This window comes from Apus apus, chromosome 1 (assembly GCF_020740795.1).
Source record: "Apus apus isolate bApuApu2 chromosome 1, bApuApu2.pri.cur, whole genome shotgun sequence".
Classification (NCBI taxonomy): Eukaryota; Metazoa; Chordata; class Aves; order Apodiformes; family Apodidae; genus Apus; species Apus apus.
In genome coordinates this window covers 200095453-200115187 of record NC_067282.1, presented here as the reverse complement: position 1 = coordinate 200115187, position 19735 = coordinate 200095453, and positions in this window count along the sequence as shown.

Genomic DNA, 19735 nt, shown 5'->3' with positions numbered 1-19735 from the left:
AAAGTTCAGTGCTCCAAAGAGCTAACAGAGACTTCAGTTTCCCAAAAATGTAGGCTGAAGAAGCAAGAAATACAATTTTACACCAATTTTACAGTACAGGAGCCTGATGCTTCAGTGCAGTTGACAGGAAAAGCCCCAAGGCAGGGGGCTGGAATGTAGAATTAACACAAGAGGGAAGTTTCTCATCACTTTTCAGTCCTCCTGAAGCATATTAGCTGCACATTGATGCCAAACAGTACTGTACATGTTCTTTAGCTTAGCACAATACCTCCTGCTTTACTCTTAATCTGATCCCCTGGGTAAATCAGTCAACCCATTTCCCAGATCCTCAGCTGTAATTTCTTGGTGTACCAGTAAGAAAAACACAGCTTCTACATGTCCCAGTGCTGTCAGATTCCTTTCTTCTTATTTAATTTGTTCTTGTGGTAGTTAATGGCCACCAAGTCTACTTTCTCTTTTTCCCTGTGGGTTATGACAGTCTCATTTAGAAATTACCTCAGAAAGCATTAGGTAGAAGAGGAGGGCTTCACCACTCTGACCCTCAACATTTTATTTATACTGTTGCTGATAATTCATTTCCAGGTTCAATGTTGCAGCAAACTGACACTAGTGGAGGATAATTGGTCCAAGCTTTTCCTGCACACTGCCATTTTTGAGGAATGATTTGAGTCTGTTAGGACACACCACCCAAGTGAACCCTACCAGCTGTTGGGTCCAAGGTCTCCCATCACTGACAAGCTCCTCTTTGACCATTGCATTGAGCAGCACAGGCAGTTCAATGCAGAGGGACTTATGGTCAAGCTGATGTTGAATGAACAGCTGTGAGCTTCAGCAAGTACCCAAATGCAAGTGTCCCACATTTTCCTTCACAGAATATCAAGAAATACAAATCTGATCATCCCTGCAAAGACTTCTTACTGGTGGCTGGAAGGAAATCTGAGGCAAAATGATTATGTGCCTTGAATTAAAAGGAAGCATTGGCAGAACCTTGGAAAGACATTTCTTTTTTCATATAGCTTTCCAATGAGAAACATTGTGCCAGGGGAAAGAAGAAGGGGCAGGCTAGAAGCACAGAGCAGCAGATTTCAACTGCATTTTAAGGAGAAAGAAACTAAAAAAAAAAAAAAAAAATGGCAAAAAGCAGATTTTGAAAAAGTATTTGAATGTCTTACCATGAAAAAACTGAAGTGAGTCTTTCCTGTGTGTTTTTTCGACTTTCTAAATAACCATATGATTAATTTTTTGTTTTCTCTGTAGGGTGTTAAAGTGTTATTATGTGACACAGGTTCCCGAGCCTCTATTTTTAAGAGCCCACCACAATTGCTTTGCAGCAAAGATGTGCCAAGGTTTGCATTTGACTCTGTAGTGCTCAAAGACTTCAAGTTCTCATTATCACTATGGCAACCATTAATCATTTGTTTGTTGTAACATGATAAATACATGCCCTCAACTAGAAAGTGTGTTATAAATCAGTGGAGTACCCTCAGAGCTGCTCTGTGTAGCACAAAGTCACCCCAAGGAAAGCACAAGTACAGCAACAAGTACGTGAAAAGTGTTGCAGCCAACCTTGTGATTCATGTCGTCAGAAGAACAAGGTGATCAAGCTCTCAGGGTTTTGTTTGATTTCTCAAAACAGTAAATGCTTGTTGTGTAAGTCTAATCTGTAGCTCTTGCGGAAATCTGTTGTTTTAATCTAAAATGTAGAAGCTTAGAAGGGTGACAGACGTGCATGTCTCCACCATGCACTGGGAGATGGCACGGTGACCCACCACGTTACCTCCAAGGAGTTGGTTCCACCACACTAGGATGAAATGTCAGGTCTTGCAGACAGGATAGGCACATCTACAAGGATCTCCATTCTCCAAAGCAAAGCTGAGATTCTTCTTGGGCACAGAGCTGTACTGACATGGCTACACCACTGCAATCCTGGAGCTAACATGAAGGTATCTCCATGGTGCCACACAGCACGAGCACGTTTCTTGCATGGTTATGAGCCAGCATCGGACATCCTCTGCTCTCCTCCCTTCTTTTCCTAGCCCCTGTAGGCTCTTTCTAGTCACCAGGACCGATCACAAGACATGCTTGAGGACAACATTTGCAGAGACATTTCAGCAGCCACATTAGCACCAAGCAAGACTTAAAAATAGCTCTCTCAGCCACACTACTGCAGTGCTGGCCACCGCAAAGCCCCCTCATTTGGCTTCCCCTCACTGAGACTGCTCATATCCAAACTGACTGCTCACCACCACTCCATCCCCCCTCCATTCATACCTCTCAAGGTGTTCCTGCTTTATCTTTACAGCACAATGCTGAGGGGGAGTTCAGTCCCCCAGAGCAAGGGATGAGGAGATGTTTGAGCATGCAAACCCTCACAGGAACATGTTGGAGAACTGTTTTTGTCCTAGTTCGTGAGCCGACACTGAGGTGTCATGGCAGCTATGCCCAAAAGCATGACTTAGCTGGCTTACTCCAGAAGCAGCCCCTGAAGCCAACTAGCAAGCTCGTAGTATGGAGCAGTGATCCTAATCATAACAGGCCAAGAAGTGTCACTAGCAGCTGGAGACTCCCAGCTGACCCAGAAAACCTTCAGCCCTCATTCTGACAGGCTACAATGAAGAGTAAAAGCCACTGCCCAACATCACCTAGTCTGTGAACCTTTTCTGAGACAACTAGTTTTTTCCTGGATCAATGTGAATTGAGAACAGGCCTCAGGTCATCCTTCACACAGGTCACTGGCAGTTGGTGGCAGCTTCAAAAGGCTCTGCAGCATCAGTATCAGTGGTATCCCGGACCATCTCCCTTCCTCCATAAGCAGGTCAAGATTATTTGCCTTTATTTGGTACTTGTGAGATCACATCTAAAGTACTACAGCCAATTTTGGGCCACCATGAGAGTGGGCAGCCAATTGGATTGAGTCCAGTTTGGTCACAGACCAAGAGGATGAGGAAGCCAGAGCACATGATGTATGTGGTGATACTGAGACAGTCAGTTTGTTCATCCTGGAGAAGAAACAGCTTCAGGGGAAGAGGAGGGGGGTGGGACCTTACAGCTGTTTCCCACAACCAAAAGAAGATGAGTCATGTTTCTCAGGAGCATGCAACAAGAAGACAAAAAGTTACATGGATGGGATGAGCAGAAGAAATTGCTGGAAGGACAAAAAAAAATAATAGAAGGAAAAGGTCACCATGAAAAGAGTTAAGCACTGCAACAGGGGTCCTGAGAGAAGGTGTGATCCCCATCCTTGGAGACATTCAACTAGGCACGGCCCTGAACAACCTGAGCAGCAGCTTGGACTAGGACCTCCTAAGGTCCCTTGCAGTCAAAGTTGTACTATGGTGCTGTGACCTTTCAGTTAGGTGATTTCTAGCTAGCTAATCCCCTGTAGCACATCACTGCAGAACATGGTACTTCATCCACCACTCTCTGATCTTTAGGACTGGAGTTGGTGAGGGGATCACTACATGAACCCAGCTCTGGAGAGATGTTGTCTCCAGGGATTTATGACCTAACTACATTTCTTGTTCAGCCTACTTGTCATTTTATTGTCTTTTATCCTCCCCTCTCCTCCAAATCCCTGTGCCCAGTGCAGCAGTTCTCCTCTGTGTGGTACAGAATCTGAAATAAAGAATTCAAAGATGTGTTAGTGCCACCAGGAAAGACTTTAGAATTAGCTTTTTGCTGTATGTCATATATGAAGATTAATCAGGGAAATAATCACGCATAGTGCACACAAATATCTGTGCTCTTAGAAGAGACTAAACTTGCAACAAAAATTAAAAAAAAAAAAAAAAAAAAAAGCAAAGGATGGTTTGCATCTGAGGACAGCAGGTCGAATGGACCTTGTCATGGTATTTCTGTCTGATTCCAGCCTCAGCATAAGGTGATCATGTTATGTATTTAAAATGAAAAACTCCCATTTTTCTGGAGGGAGCTTTATCACAAAGATGATCTACAAAAGCTACTCAGAAAGATGTCACAGCAAGGACTACTGTGCCAGACTGGAGAGGAGCAGCAGCAAAGGGGCTCCACGGTGCCCAGCACAGTCAAGATACCAGCCTCTTTCTCCCAGGTTTTTCCATAACGCTCATTGCTGAGCCACCACTTTCAAGTCATGCACTAGGCAATATGACTAACATCTGTCATGATTTTTCCTCTCATCACAACCCCAGGGGCAGAAGCTTGTGCAGTCATGTGGAGTGAAAGTTAATTGCATCACATGCACACATTTGAACACACACAGATGCACCCCCACACACTCACACTTACGCACCAATGACATCTCTCCCTTGCACGCACGTTGCTTCATTTTGCTGCTTGTCAGGAAGGGGAAGAGCTGCAGGATGTACTTTCCACACCAGCTGGGGTGGGGGGAAGGGTTGCAACACATTTAAAAGCAGAAATGCACTTCTTTCAAGTTTTGAAATTCAAAGGTAGCACATCCAAAATTGCATCCTGCAAGTAGAGGACAAATTTAATCTTAAAAAAACATAAACAAAACTACCCCTCCTCCAAAAGCTCCAGCCCCAAACACCCTTCCTTCTTCTCTAAACAAACAACTTTTGGCTGCAAAAAGCAACGTGAGACAGAGCAAGGGAAGAGCTGTAACAGTGCTCTCTTCCAAAACAAACACTCAATGCTTTTATTACAGTGAAAAATAATAATGGGGTACAGAGTGCACATGATGTAAACACCTTTAATGCAATTCTAATTTTATTGTTGCTTCAAGATCACAGATTGTTATGGCAACTAAAGAGGGAAGGGGGGAAACTTGATCTTAGCATTAATTTGATATTAGATTCATTTGTTCCACATTTGTGCTTTAACACATGCATAATAAACAATCCTAGTTAAAGGAAAACAATAATATTGAAGTTATAATAATGGCATCATGTAGTATCCACTTAACCCCCAAGTCTGGTAAAAAAAAAGCCACAAAAAAACCAACAAAAAAACCCTCAAATAAATAGCTTATGAGTCTATTACAGCTCCAGCTGCAACACAACTCACATGATTATAATCAATAACACTTGTGAAGCAGGAAGGCAAATTTTCAGAAACGTGGTCTATCAAAGCACAGAAAACTGTTAAACTAACAAGTGCAGCAGTGGCCCAAAGTCCTGGCTGTAAACACTGGGCAGGAGACTCAGCAGCAGCAGTAGATTCCACTCCCCTCCCTCAGCTGGGATGTGGGCATTGCAGTACCAAACGTGGGGATGAATTCCTCAGCACTGATGTGCTTCCTTCCAAGGAAGGACAAGGCAATTCCTGGGTGCAGCCCTACCTGGATGGTGAGGAGGCTTCTGTTGGACTTTGTGAACTTGAGCCATGATGGTTGAGCTAGGATTTGGCTCCTCAACTCAGTCTGAGTATGAGAAAACTCACTGCAATGACCCATGGATGACGTAGACCCAGCTCAAAACACTGCATTGGCCATTAAAGCCAAGAACCTGAGCACACATACACTGCATTGGGTCTATATCCATGTGAACTTGAGCAGAGGTTCATCTGTGTTGGAAGAGAACTCTTTTATACTGGATGCAGGTCTTCTGACTGGTCTCAGGACCTGCAGAAGAGGCTGAACTTCTCAAGGTGGACCTGCAAATCTTCTCCTAATGAGTTTTGGGTACGATGAGCTTTAATGACAGCCAGTGGTGAACAATTAAGTGGTCATTTTGTTAACTGACACCCAAAGTAGGTGTTTAAGGAGGCAGAGGGCATCTAAGTACTTCTGAGGTTCTGTAGCAGTTTCATGGTTTGATTTAAGAAGTTGTGGAGGAAACCTACATAGGTCCCTACTTGAGCATGGTCTGTCCAAGAGCATGGAGTCATTTCCTCCAGCCACATGCAACAACGCACAGAGATGGCTGATCAAAACTTCTGTTTCAGGAAATACTCTCAAGTTGGGAAGATGGAGACTGGGAGGCAGTAACAGATACAAAAAGCCCAGATAAGTGATATCCTGATGGCTCAGATCTTGTTCAGGCTCAAAATGGAACCACCATGGCTGTTGGGTTTTTTGTTCCACACAGATAAGTGCCTCTGTTACTCACCATGTATAAAGCTGGCATTGGTAGGAAGTGAAACGTGTGCATTTGCATGTAAAGACACTCAGACCTTCTCTATCAACAGGTCAAAATTCCTCTATTCCTGAGAATAAAAACTAACCACAGACCCCTAAAATTTTCCACTAACCAGAATACCCATTCTGCCCAGAAGATCAATAAGTGTAAAGTGGAAAAAGATTGAAGCCACTTCAATGAGGACTCTTAAGGGAACCGTATTTATTTCTGATAAAGGGAAAAGGAATAAACAGGATGAGAGAAATGCAAGATACAAGCTATTCCCCTGCAAGGAATGTAATGTCTGCAGCTTACCCAGACATAATTCAGGGGGCTTTGGGGCATGGTGGTTTCACTGTGAGAAGGACCCATTATTAATAGTGTCATGGGTTTCTGGGATTACTGTGTCTCAGAGGTTTATTGCATGTTCATTTGCTCTGTTTACTAGCAAAATGTTTCTCCTCCAGATTCTCATCTTCCAGGGCTGTAAATGCAGCTTAGGATCTGAAAGTCAAGATGTGCTCTTCCAGGCTCATCCATCAAGAGTAATAAAGTGTCTCCTGGACGTTACACATGGGTAAGCAAGAGCACAGTCTGACAGCGGCGGGATTACACCGTGTGTCCTACAATTAGAAATTAATGATCAATTCTTTCAGATGATGCAGAAGACAGAAAAGGCTCCAGTACATGAGTTCTGCTGGTACATAAGGGTTGATGGCTGTAAAAATTGCATGCACTTCCCCAGCCAGGAAACATAATTCTGAACACACAAGCAGCATCAGGCTCACACAGGTGAGCACACACCTTTTCTGTGCCTGCCGTTTTCAGACTACAAGTAAGTTTTAATCAATCTTCTTTCTTTGAAGAGATGACAGCAGTAAGGCAGGATGTGGCCTGAGGGTTAGAAATATGAACACCCCGGTAATGCAGAGCGAATTAAAACATGAAAAGCAGTTTCATGCAATTGCCTAATAAGTACAGGAACCAGAAATTTGTTTGCTCTGTTTCCAGACAATAGTCTCATTGAAATGTGACTCTGTAGTGCAGCATTCAAAAGCATCATCCTGTGCCTGGGAGCCAGGTAAAGCTGTGTTTCAGTCCAGTTACTCCAAGTGCATCCCTAGTATTCTTTCAGTGACAACAGTAAAAGCAATAGTCTCTGTACACAGAATTCCCCAAGTCAGCAGTACTTGCATTTACAAATCATAAATGACCAAACATGAGAAACAGACTCATATAACTATTCGTTTCCAGTTCAATGTTATTTAATTATTTCCAGCAACATTGCTGGATTGGGTTTTTCTTAAGCTTATTTCTGGCTATTCATACTCTACAAGGAAAAATAATGTCATAAATTTGCCACATATTGTGTCAACTGTCATTAGCACTTGGTGCATAAAAGGCAACAGTAAATTCTTAATTAGTCAGAGCTACAGACAGATCTTTTTACATCCTGTATGAAGTGTCACCAGTCACTCCAAAGCATGGAGGCAAAGACTTTGAATGTTCTTTAGGGGTGACTGACCTGTAATCTTAGAAAATACCTCAGTCTTCACATGACAGACCACCTCCACCAAGCTGCTCACACAAAACCTGTGCTCAGGCTTGCACACTGGCACAAATACCCAGTGTAACCTGCATTAACTGACATGTCATGCAGAGTTCTAGAAATTTGTTTGCATGGTTGAATCAGCCATGATGGGAAGTTGAAACCTGACAAAATCTCAAACAGGAAAAAAAGGTGGAAACGATGGGCTTCCTACAGAGGAGAGCAAATTAGATAAGACAATTATCCCTTCTGGGCTTGCAGGCCCGGAATTGCCTTTGTGTTTCATAAATAAACATGCAATTGGTGTTTTGCTCATCCAGGTACTTGTATAATGGCTTTTTTTTTGCACACAGGCCATCATCCAAGGCTAACAAGGACAGGTTATTTGTGCAGAAATGGAAATATTTGTCCTTCATAGTTCGTTTCTCATTTGACATTCTTTATTCCTGATTGTTCTGCTTTAAAAGCTAGAAGCATCCAGCCATGGAGAAGCAGTAATACCCAGCAACAGAGGAAGCTGATGACACAGCACAAATATACTTAGCACTTGGTGCCTGGTACCCAGCAACTCTCCAGGAACTGAATCCAAAGGGGTTTTTTACACAAACCCATTTAGCAGATTCTGCAGAATAACAAGCATTTAAATGAGGATCAACCCATAAGCAAGAGATAAGCAATTAAGATTAAAAAACAAACAAACAAACAAAAAAACAACACACAGAAAAATTACCCCCCTGCATCCATTGGGATTTTGCAAATATTGAAACTGGGTAATGAATTTTTGGCCACATGGTTTTGAGAGGAGAATTTAAGCCTCCAGGTGTTACCCTCAGTCTTCTTCTAGGAAAAAAACAAACTCACTCAGATCAGGAGTTCCTGTACTTCTTGCAGCCTCCCGTCTTCTTTGAGACTATCCGAAGATGTCTCCTGTATCAAAAAGGTCAAACCTGTGATCAGTCATTTAAATAACAGGCACAGAATCATAGAATCCTAGAATGGTTTGGGTTGGGAGGGACCTTAGAGATTATCTAGTTCTGACTCCCCTGCATAGGCAGGGACACCTTCCACTTTAGACCAGGTTGCTCCAAGTCCCATCCAACCTGGTCTTGAACACTTCCAGGGATGGGGCATCCACAACTTCCCTGGGCAACCTGTGCCAGTGTCTCACCACCCTCATAGTGAAGAATTTCTTCCTAATGTCTAACTTATATGTCCCCCCTTCCAGTTGAAAACTGTCCTTGTGTTAGAGGAGCTCCAGAACTGGACACAGAGATACTGCAGAATAAAGGATCTACTTCATATGAGCTCTAACAGGTAGAGTTTCCATAATGCTGTTTCACATCATCCTACTGCTGATCTTTTTTCCTACCATTCATTGCTGTTTTGGAACTGGTAACCACATGCTGAAGGAGAAATAATCCTAAGGATTCTTAGGCAATTTAGGCAAATTCAGATTTTTCCCCTATCCCTTAATTTAAACATGGAAGTGAAACTTCTAAACAATCCTTTCCATCTACAAACCAGAGCATTAGCAGGGGTTTTTCAAACACTCCTAACCATGGCATTTTGCAGCACTATTGCCCAGGACTGAAAACATGAGTTAAGATGTGATTTTTGGATTTGGTCACTTGTGACCAGAATGCAGCCTTTGATGTCTTCTTGATGGTATATCTTGGATGTCATTGACTTAAGACAAGACAGTGCAATCAAGCAAATACAGAGAGACAATAGAGCCTGAATCTTCTCTTCTTTTTCATCCATAAAACCCTACGCACAAGTAGCATAAAATAATTACAACTTGCAATTCTGAAGTTGATTTTTACAGTGATTTTGAGTTTTTCTTGTTTAAGTTTGTAACGTTTAGACTATTTTGCTCTTTCAAGTGCTTTTCTGCCTATGATCTCTCAGCAACTTACAGTGATTAAGGGAAGCTCCAGTATTCTCTTATATGATAGAGGAGACACAGGATTACAGCAGTTTCTGCTTCAAGAAATGAAAATTGCCCTCTCTAAGCCACTAGAATAAAGTAACTGCTGATGAATATTGACTTTAATGGCTACTGGAGACCTCTCACTCCACTACTAAAATTTAGTCACTTGTAGAATGAGAACACAACTGCCACCCAGCCATCTGCAGCCACGGTGAAAAGCAGTTGGGCACGGCTGCTGCAGGGTCTTCAGTGCAACAAAAATGTGAGAAAAATGCTTCTGGCATTCAAGGAAAGCAGTTTCCCTAGCCTGAACATTATTTTTATGTGTAATTAAAAAGTAAAAAGGATTGACCTCTTTTCAGTTAGGAACAGTTCAAAGCGACGTGTTTTCACCCAGCTGAACTTAAATATTTAAGGAGGTTATTTATTGGAAAATGTCACTATTTGCTTTTAGATTTTATCCATTTCAGAAAATATTTTTGGACTTGCAGTGTTTTCAGTGCAGGTGAAATGCTGCTTATGAAGCTAGCAGCACAGAGATGACCCCCCAAGACACTTTGTAGATGGATGGGAAGAGATAATCCATGTCCCAAAGAACCCGGAATCCAGTGAGATGAGTCAGGCAAAGAGCAGAAAAAGATGGCAAAGACCAGGCTGGCTCGATTTTTCTCACAGGTTTCAGGGTGCCCGAGGCTGACCCAGGTCTCTCAAATCCCACTCAAGTGTCTCTACAGCTGAATCCCACCTTCTCATGGTATTTCCATGCTTTTACGTCTGAAGGACCTTCAGCAGTCTGAGCTGCCTTACCAGGCATGGCCAGACATGAACTCAAGGCTATAATCCCTGATGTTTTAATATTTTTATGATTATATTTGGCTCGGGCTTAGAATGAAAACAAATGAGCAAATAAATGTGTTTGGCATTTGTTACCTCACCCAAAAGGTAGCTCAGGTGAGTTTCCTGGCAAATACAACCTGTTATCTTTAAAGACATAAAAGCCATTATGCAAATCTTGGAGCCAGAGGACTCGTTTCTCCCTCAGCCTCACAGATCCAGCCAGCTCTACTGAGTGTCTGCCTCTGTGGGCTGCCCTGACATCACACTGTTCATGCCCTGGGCCACAGTTAATGTGGCACAGATTAAAGACTCCTTTGCTAGGCAGCTTTTAGCCAGAATGGAAGAGCTCATGCTACCTGAAAACAATTGTGCAAAAACACCTTTAATGAGCCAGGCAATACCAGACCACCCCATGGACTTATTGCCAAGGGAAAAGCCCTCTGAGCTGTGCAAAGTGTGCATGGCAAGACCAGTTCTATATATGCTAAGATCCCCTTTAACATAACTGAACATTGCAGCTTGAGCCCTTCAGCCAGGATTTCTAGGATCTCCAGGTGTCCTACTCTGGGTTCACAAAGACACAACACTCACCTGCGAACCCCGAGGGCTTCACAAAGGAATGATAGAATCATAGAATCATTAAGGTTGGAAGGGACCTCAAAGATCATCCAGTTCCAACCCCCCTGCCATGAGCAGAGAACCCTACCACTAGATCAGGTTGCACAAAACCTCATCCAACCTGGCCTTAAAAACCTCCAGGAATAGGGCATCAACAACATCCCTCGGCAACCCATTCCAGTTCCTCACCACCCTTAGAGTGAAGAATTTCTTCCTAATATCTAACCTAAATCTCCCCTCTCTCAGTTTAAAACCATCACCCCTTGTCCTATCACTATCTTCTCTGATGAAAAGCCCCTCCCCAGCTTTCCTGTAGCCCCTTTCAAGTACTGGAAGGTGCTGTAAGGTCTCCCTGGAGCCTTCTCTCCTCTAGGCTGAACAGCCCCAACTCTCTCAGCCTGTCTCCAGAGCAGAGCTGCTCCAGGCCTTTGATCATCTTGGCAGCCCTTCCCTGGACCCTCTCCAACAGGTCTATATCTTTCTTGTGCTGAGGGCACCAGAACTGTACACACCTTCTCCTGTCCTTCCTCTAGTTGTTAATTAGATATGAAAAAAATACATGCTCTGCACAAACCAACAAGCCATAGTTGTTTCCTGGGATATGTCCTCCTCTGTGCCAAGCTGCTGGCAGTGGCCTCCCCATCCCTGGGAAGGTCTCCTCTGTGCTGTCCAGGCTCACCCAGCGATGAAGCTGTCAGCTGCCAGTGTGTGTGGAGGAGATGTGCTAGAAGGCATTGATTTCTATCCTCCAGTGAAGCCTCATTTACAAAATCTCCTGCAAAAGAGAACTAGTCAGACTCCTCAACATGAAGCAAAAAATAACATTCCCATCTCTCTCTTCAGCCCAAGTGGATGTGCAGCCAAGCTGGGGCACCCAGCCCTGCAGGGGAAACAGCCCATGGTGCTCCAACAGCCATGGTGGGGGACATAGCTGCCTTCTCCCTGAGGCACAGGGCTGGTGGGCTCCCTGGGAGCCCATGGTGGTGTGTTCACACCTGACACAAAGGCAAGTGGCTGTTAAAAGAGCTCTGCCCAGATTTGCAGTAGACTTCCCACTGTTGTGAAGATTCTTGTGTCCTCTGTCACAGGTAAGCTCAGCTCCCCAGTCAGGGAGACTGGGAAGGGAGGGAAGAGGGGTGCTTAGTTGAAGTTTAATTATGGTTTTAGATGTCTAAGGCCTTTATATTGAATTGGCTTTCAGGTGCAGAGGCTAGGCCTTAGGAATCTCAGAAGAGATGACATCTAAGCTGCTAGAGACCAAGAGATCTTGGTTTCTCCCTGTAGCTCTATCAGAGTCAAAATGAAGAGGCAGGATGAACAGTTGGGATGGCTTTCACCTCTAGATGCACATGTGGTAAAAACAAACCAACTATCCCTGGCCCAACCAGGCCCTCCATGCCTGTGGTGACCTAACGTGGCTTTTGGTGCTTACCTATCCATCCTCAGCCATAAAGGATGTCAGGATGGGGCAAGATTAATTAATAAAGACATTGAATGTGGTTTTCTGGTGAGAGCAGCCAGGATTTGGCAATTCAGGGGCAACCAAGGCTGGTTAAATACCTCATGAGAATGATGGGAGCGATGGTGGGGACTGAAGTAACAAATGTGCTGACAAGAAAGCTGGTGGGTAGCAACTGATGGAGAATGTGATCTGAAGGATGGACAACCAACCAGTCAATCAAATGAACTGCTGGATGAAATAAAGGCAGGATTAACTAGGCAGCAAAGGCAGCAGAAAAGTTGGTATGAGACAGCAGCTGACAGGTAGGACAGGTGGCCAAGGTCCCACCAGGCTAGAGGGAGGCAACTCCAGAGCACCAGTCTGTCATTCCCCCTGGTATTTATTCTCCTCCCCTTCACCTTTGATCAAAGCATTGCCTTTTCATCCACGTGCTCCTCTGTTGCTCCCTGCCATGCTGCTCAGTGATGCAGAGGCAAGTCCAGAGCACCACTCGTCACCTCACTAACAAGCAGTTCATGTGAATGTGCTGCTGGATAAGGAACATGTCCCTGCACATTCAGGGAGGCTCAGGCTCTGGAAAGAAAAACAACTCCCTGTGAAGAAAGGTTTCATTTTAGATGAATGTGTGTTTCCTTGGAGTAACCACATCGTTTCCATTGGTTGCAGAAATCTTGAGAGCCAAAGCACAGAGGGAAGACCTGATTTTCTTTTTCTGCCAAGGGAAGAAACAGAAGAGAAAGCTAAAGGCAGGTCTTGCCCATGTAGCCCAGGACAGGCCTGCACTGGTCCTCCAGATGGTCACTTGGGGCTCCTGGAGCTCTACCTGGACACCACTAACTCAAGCCAGCTTGGTGCAAGTGATGTGTGCATGGAACCTGCATGGTCTTCACAGACTGTCTTGGGTCAGCAGGGAGGTGTGCACAGCACAAAAGCTTCATTATCCCCAGCCATTAGAACAGCAAACAGGGAACAGCCAGCAAGAAAAAATTTTTTTTCTTAAAAAGTGACCTGTGACATTTGGGATAGTGTGTTTCCTGACAGATGAAAAATGTCACCACCAACTCTCTGTACATCTGTGACAGATGAGCTGGCAGCTGCCCTAGGTCACAGCCAACCTTTGCTGAACTCACTCTGGCCCCACAGAAATGACCCCCCCAGCCCTAAACCCTGCCTGTTCACCCTCCTGCTTTTCCCACCACAAGCCCATGAGCCTGGCAGGGGTGGGCGGACAGTTTGCCCCCTGAAAACAGAAGCAAAAGGTAAAACAACTCTTCGCAGTTTCAAGTAGAATCCCATAAATAGTCTGGAATCAGAAAAGAAAGAAAAAAAAGAGGGATCAAAATAGCCCCTCCCCTAAAGCTCACAAGAGTTTAATGTTTCCTTTCCTGAGATTGCCTAATTTTCCATTGTCATACGGAATGTTAAGACTCCAAATAGAAGCATCAGGATGATAAAAAAGCTCCCGTGTGATCTCAAACTATATTTGAGCAGGGACTGAACTGTTCTAATCAGGACAGCTTGTTTGTTCTTGCTCAGGACAGACTTAGAAAGATCATAAATTAAAATTATTGTTTGGTTTGGCCCCATTACTGAAAACTGAGAATCTTTATCAGAGCAATTCACAGAAGTTTTATAAGGTTTTTGGATAACAAGAAGGAAAAGATACACAAAACTTTTCCTTCTGCCACAGCGGGGTCTTCAGGAGAGTAACCAAGGCAAAAGCAGTACAGAGAAAGCAAACTTGAAACAAACTGAATTTCAAAAATGTTGCCAAAATAGTTGTTGGGGGTGTTTTTGATGAGAGATGTCATGGCTGCTTTTCCAAAATGTGTTCCTGAAAATGCTCTAATAACAGGTTTTCAATCCCTCGAAACTACTTTTTTTTTCCCAAGTATCACTTTCAACATTCAAAACAGTTGGAGAAGGAAACCGCCCTGTTCAGCCATTTCAAGAGGAATGTCATTTTTGCCACAAACCTCCATGGTTGGGAAATTTAGCTTCTAGCTCCTGGTAGCTCTGTGAACCACAGGACACTGCCTGGGACAAAACATTCCCATTTATCAGCCATGCAAAGCTGCAACTCCATGAGTCACTTTTGGTACTTTCCTCCAGCACCTGTAGAAGAAGAGAGGGGGGAAAAAAATAACAACCTGATACAGGACAATAATTGACAGACCCAACACAGAGGAAGAGCCAGGACACATGGTGGGAGCTGGGAGGGTGGAGCTATTCACGACACAGCACTGCCATGGACCAGCAGAACATTATTTACACACCTTCAGGCAACAGGCCTGTTAATGACATTCTCTCCCAAACTCAGCAAAATGTTCTTTCCTCTCTATTTTTTTTCCCCCTTAAGAAAGCTTGAAAAGTGAGAAAAATGTCCCTTGGTGTCTCTTTGTGCTCCATGCCTTTAAAAAAATAACTGTACACACCCTTTCTATCCCATTTCAACTTCCACCCAAATTCTTTACCCCTTTTGATTGCAAAAGCTCCTGGTGGGAAGAGGGCACAAGCTCATTCCCATGAGGTCCCATCAGGAGCAGCACAGTGTTTTCAGCTGATGGTTTTCATTGAAAAAAGAAGAGGTTTAATTCTCAGCTCTTGAACACTGCAATATTTTTTTTAATGCAAAGGGGTAAAAAATTCAGCTTTCCTCCTTTGCCTCAGTGAAATTTTGCTGGAAATGAACACAGAAAGTCCAGTAAACATGTTGAAAACTTTCTATGTGGCTCTGTTTTTTAATTGAGGGGGAGGTGGTTGAAAGGGAAGTTTAAAAAATAAACTTACCACCTGTCTTTTAGCTTGTGGGTGTCAAGCTTACAAACATATTAACAGCGATGTCACAATTGTAGCCAAATTTAGAGCAAACAATTTTTCATATGAACTAACCACATTATTATGCAACTTTTAAAAATGACAGATGATGGCTATCAAAAATAAATGATAATGAGAGCTCAGATGGAAGCATTAGGAAAATGCACAGGCAAGCATACAACTTCAGCTTGCAAAGTGTAAGTGTTGAATAGAGATTATAAATCATATATTCTAAGTGAGAGTGAAATGTCCCCTAGAAGAGCTAAGTCCTTTGAGTTCAATCAGTCATTCCCTAAACAGATCACAGAATCATCCTGGTTAGAAAAGACCTTGAAGGTCTTTAAGTCCAACCATAACCTAAATCCACCAACCATAACCTCATCTGCCTGTTCAGTGCTTAAATCATGACCCTAAGCACCACGTCTATGTTTCTTTTAAACACTTCCATGGATGTTGACTCCACCACCTCCCTGGGCAGCCTGTTCCACTGTCCAAGCACTCTTTCAGTAAAGAAGTTCTAATATCTAATCTAAATCTCCCCTGGTGCAGCTTCAGGCCATTTCCTCTCAACCTGTCGTTATTCACTTGAGAGAAGAGGCCAACTCTCACCTCCCTACACCCTCCTTTCAGGCATCTGTAGAGAGACAGAGGTCTCCCCTCAGCCTCCTCTTCTTCAAACTAAACAATCCCAGTTCCCTCAGCCTCTCCTCACAGGACTTGTTCTCAAATTATGTCAAATGTCATATGTATTTGCATATATTATAGATAATTATTTTTAAAATAGCATTTAATTTCATTAAACATTTACTTTCCCTAAATAATATAAAATAAATAGATCAGTGTGTGTTAATAAATATGTGCATACACATATCTGTGGAAAATTTTTTTAAAATATATGTGTGACCATGCACACACACACATACCTATATACATTGGTGGAGGCCTTGCACACATTTGACTGATCACATTTTAACAGAACGGATTTGCAAAACAGAGTAGTAAAGACTTAAAAAAACATGAAACCTGCTGCAAGGACAAATTAGCATATTGTGAGATCCCTGTAGAGGAAATCAAGCATCTATATATTTCAGCCTACAACGTCCTGCAACAAAGAGATCGCTCCAGTTGCCTGCAGCCATATTTTTAAAGATGAGAAAGTAATTAGCAACATTATCAGCATATCTTTGTCAAAAAGTCTTTATCTTTCCCAGGTTGAAGAATATTGTGCACAGGGAAATCATTGACTTTAACAACATAATAAGAGGGCCTCTGTTGGTTCTTAGTATTTTAATAACGACAAGGAAAATAGATAATATAAGTTTCCCTTTATCCGTCGTGGCAGGGGACAGATCTCAGGTACCTGATATCAGTCCCTCTTCCTTTGGCCAGAAACAGAAATATCTCAATTTAACTCCATCCCAGTTTTACAAAAAATATCTGGCGCCTACCTCAGGGTAGGGTACAGAGGGATGTGAAGGCACAAAGGACCAGCATTGGAGAACTCAAGAGGAGAGAAGTGAGAAGAGGACTGGAGCAAACCACCCTCAGGGTTGCACGTTGGGGAGAACAAGCTGGTTGAAATCTGGAGAAGGAACCCACACCCATGCACACAGTACAGGTGGCCCAGGGGCAACCAGACATCAAATTAGTTGTGCATGTGAACCTTCAGGGTGAAAATAAAAAAGTGGCTCCTCCTCTCTTTTCACTGCGATGAAAGTGGAGGAGACTTCATTGACAGCACTCATCCTCAGCAAGGGTCACCAGAGACCTCTAAAGTCCAGAGAAAGCAAGAGGTGCTCTGTCTAAATTTTCACAGCCAACCAGGGATTTCAAAAAGACACAAAAATATTCAAGCCAGAGAAGTGCAGGCATGTGAACACACTGAGAGGAGCAGCTGGTTTTATGTAGTCTGTGTTTGCTGCTTGGTGTTGTCAACTGCCAAGATTTTACCAAGAAACTCCTATAAAGTGGTGCTCCTCCTAATAGCCAGCATTCCTGGAGTTACAGGCAAGTATCACTGAAAGCTTGAAAATGTCAGTTCTGTCTGTCTCTCTACCTAAAAAAGAAAGCAAAAAGCAGTTTTGGTTTTCTTTTTAATCTTAATTTCTAAGTCATTGTTGTGATTGACAGGAATGTAAAATGGCACTGGACCTGGTGCCACTGAGCACCCAATGACAGAGGTTTCCCCTGTGGGTTTGAAGGTTTTACAAGAGAAACCCACCCCCAAATGGTGCATACCATGAGCTGCAGAAGTCAATGTATTTGCTGCTTAAGGGTCAAATAATCCCTGTTGGGACATGGTCCAGGGCACTGCAGATGCTTGAACCTGAGGCTCCAACAACTGGACATGGGAAATGTCAGAGAAGCCTGAAGAATAGTAAAAAAAAAAAAAAGGAAATATATCCTGAGGGAATGTGTGTTACTCACTGCTCCTGTCAAGGAAATTGCAGAAGAATTTCATCTGACAAACGTACATAACCCAGGAGCAGCACTACCACAGGTTACAAACCCAGCACACTGGGGAACAGTGACTGCTGCGCCCCTTGCATCCTCACCGCTGTGGAGCAAAGCAATTCATAGAAGAAAAACAAGCCCCAGCCCCTGCAAACTGCCACACTTTCTGCAAAAACAGCTTTCCCCAAATCCCAAAATCGGGAATCACCCTCAGACCTCCCAGGAAGGAGAACAACACAGAATCATAGAAGCATTTTAGTCGGAACAGACTTCTAAGATCATCAAGTCCACCACTAAACCACGTCCCTCGGCACCACATCTACACGGTTTTTACATACCTCCAGGGGTGGTGACTCCACTGCTTCCCTGGGCAGCCTGTTCCAGTGCCTGACAACCCTTTCAGTGAAGAATTTTTTTCCAATATCCAACCTACACTTCCCCTGGCACAACTTGAGGCCACTTCCATTTGTCCTCTCATTTGTTACTTGGGAGAAGAGTCCAGCCTCCCCCCTCACTACAGCCTCCTTTCAGGTAGTTGTAGAACAAGGTTTTCCATTCAGAGAGTGGAAGAGAGCTGATACCATGTATTGATCAGTCCTCTGGACTTCTGGGTGTTGTGTCACTTCTGAATTGAGTGGAATAAGCACAGAAGGAGCATGTATTGCCAAAAGCAGTCACAGTCACTGTGGTGTCTTCCTTGCTCACACAAAACCCCCTTCTCACCTTGGAGGCCACCAGATAAACTGAGGCCTCAAAGAGTGTTGCCTGCAGCATGGCGAGGGATGCTGCATGGACTTCAGCAAAATACAAATAGTCCTTCACCTGTCCCTGTGGCTTTTCCCTTGTACTGCAGCCCAACAGCTGGCTGAAAGCTAAGTTTGGAAACATGCCTGGCTGTATGTCAAGGTAGAGGGGCTGCAGGGAGAGCAGGGCCATAAAAAACCCTGGAAATCCTTGTACCATCTGTGTTGCACCTATAATGTTTTCACTGTGGAAGCTCCACACGTTTGGAGCATTTTATTTAAAAACTAAAGAAGGTGGTGGGTGCCTCAGCTTTGAGGCACCAGATTGAAGTAACATTGTGTGATTTTGGTGCCTGGGCTCCCATCAGAGCCAGGGGATCCCACAAAGCTCTGTTGGAAGTTGAGGCTGGGGCATGGGGCCACCAGATATGACATAGGACCTAAGGAAGACTCTTCTGGATTGATGTCTGTGTTTGATCTAACAAATCAAGCCCTGACTGCCTGCTCTGCTGCTCTCCAGATTGCCTTCACCTCCACTGAAAATAACAGGAACTTAAAGACTTAAGCATAGAGACCTAATGTAGGTGTCACTTCAGGCTGAATGTCATCCTCGGTGCTGGAACATAAAGGACAACTCATCATTTGTTACCCACCTGCTTTGTATTGCAGATTTCCATTTTGTCTATCCCCAAATATGGGAGAGCAGCCATAGGGTGAAGACAGACATTAGCTGAGGTGGCTGCAGTCCAGGCATCACGGATGGACATTGTTCATGGTGATTACCAAACCAGCTCTGCAACTCCTGAAGCTGCACAGAGACTGTGGCCAAAGCTGAGACAAAGCTGTAGACTTGCCAATCCAGGACATGGCTTTTGGTGAGACCAAAGCATGTCTCTGTTGTGAAGAATGGGTCCTGTCAGCTGCACGCGTGGGTCACGTGGCACACAGGCTTTTTGCCAGAGCAATACAGAGCCTGAGGGATCTACAATTCACTCTTACACCTCTGCCTACCACAGAGCTCTGGTCTCGTGAGCTACTGAGGACCCACCAATCACCTGCTCAGGGGTTCAAATCTAGTAATTTTTGCAGATCCTTCCAGTTGGGTGTTTGCCAACAGTTTTATGAAGCACTGGTACAAAACCAGAGATGCTGTCAATCTTCTTGATGAGCCCAAGTTGCATCCTCTGTGTAATGTGGTCATGTGTAGATGATGCCCGAGAAACCATCCATCCATCCGAGAAGCAGAGCAGAGGGCCCAAGAGGTGC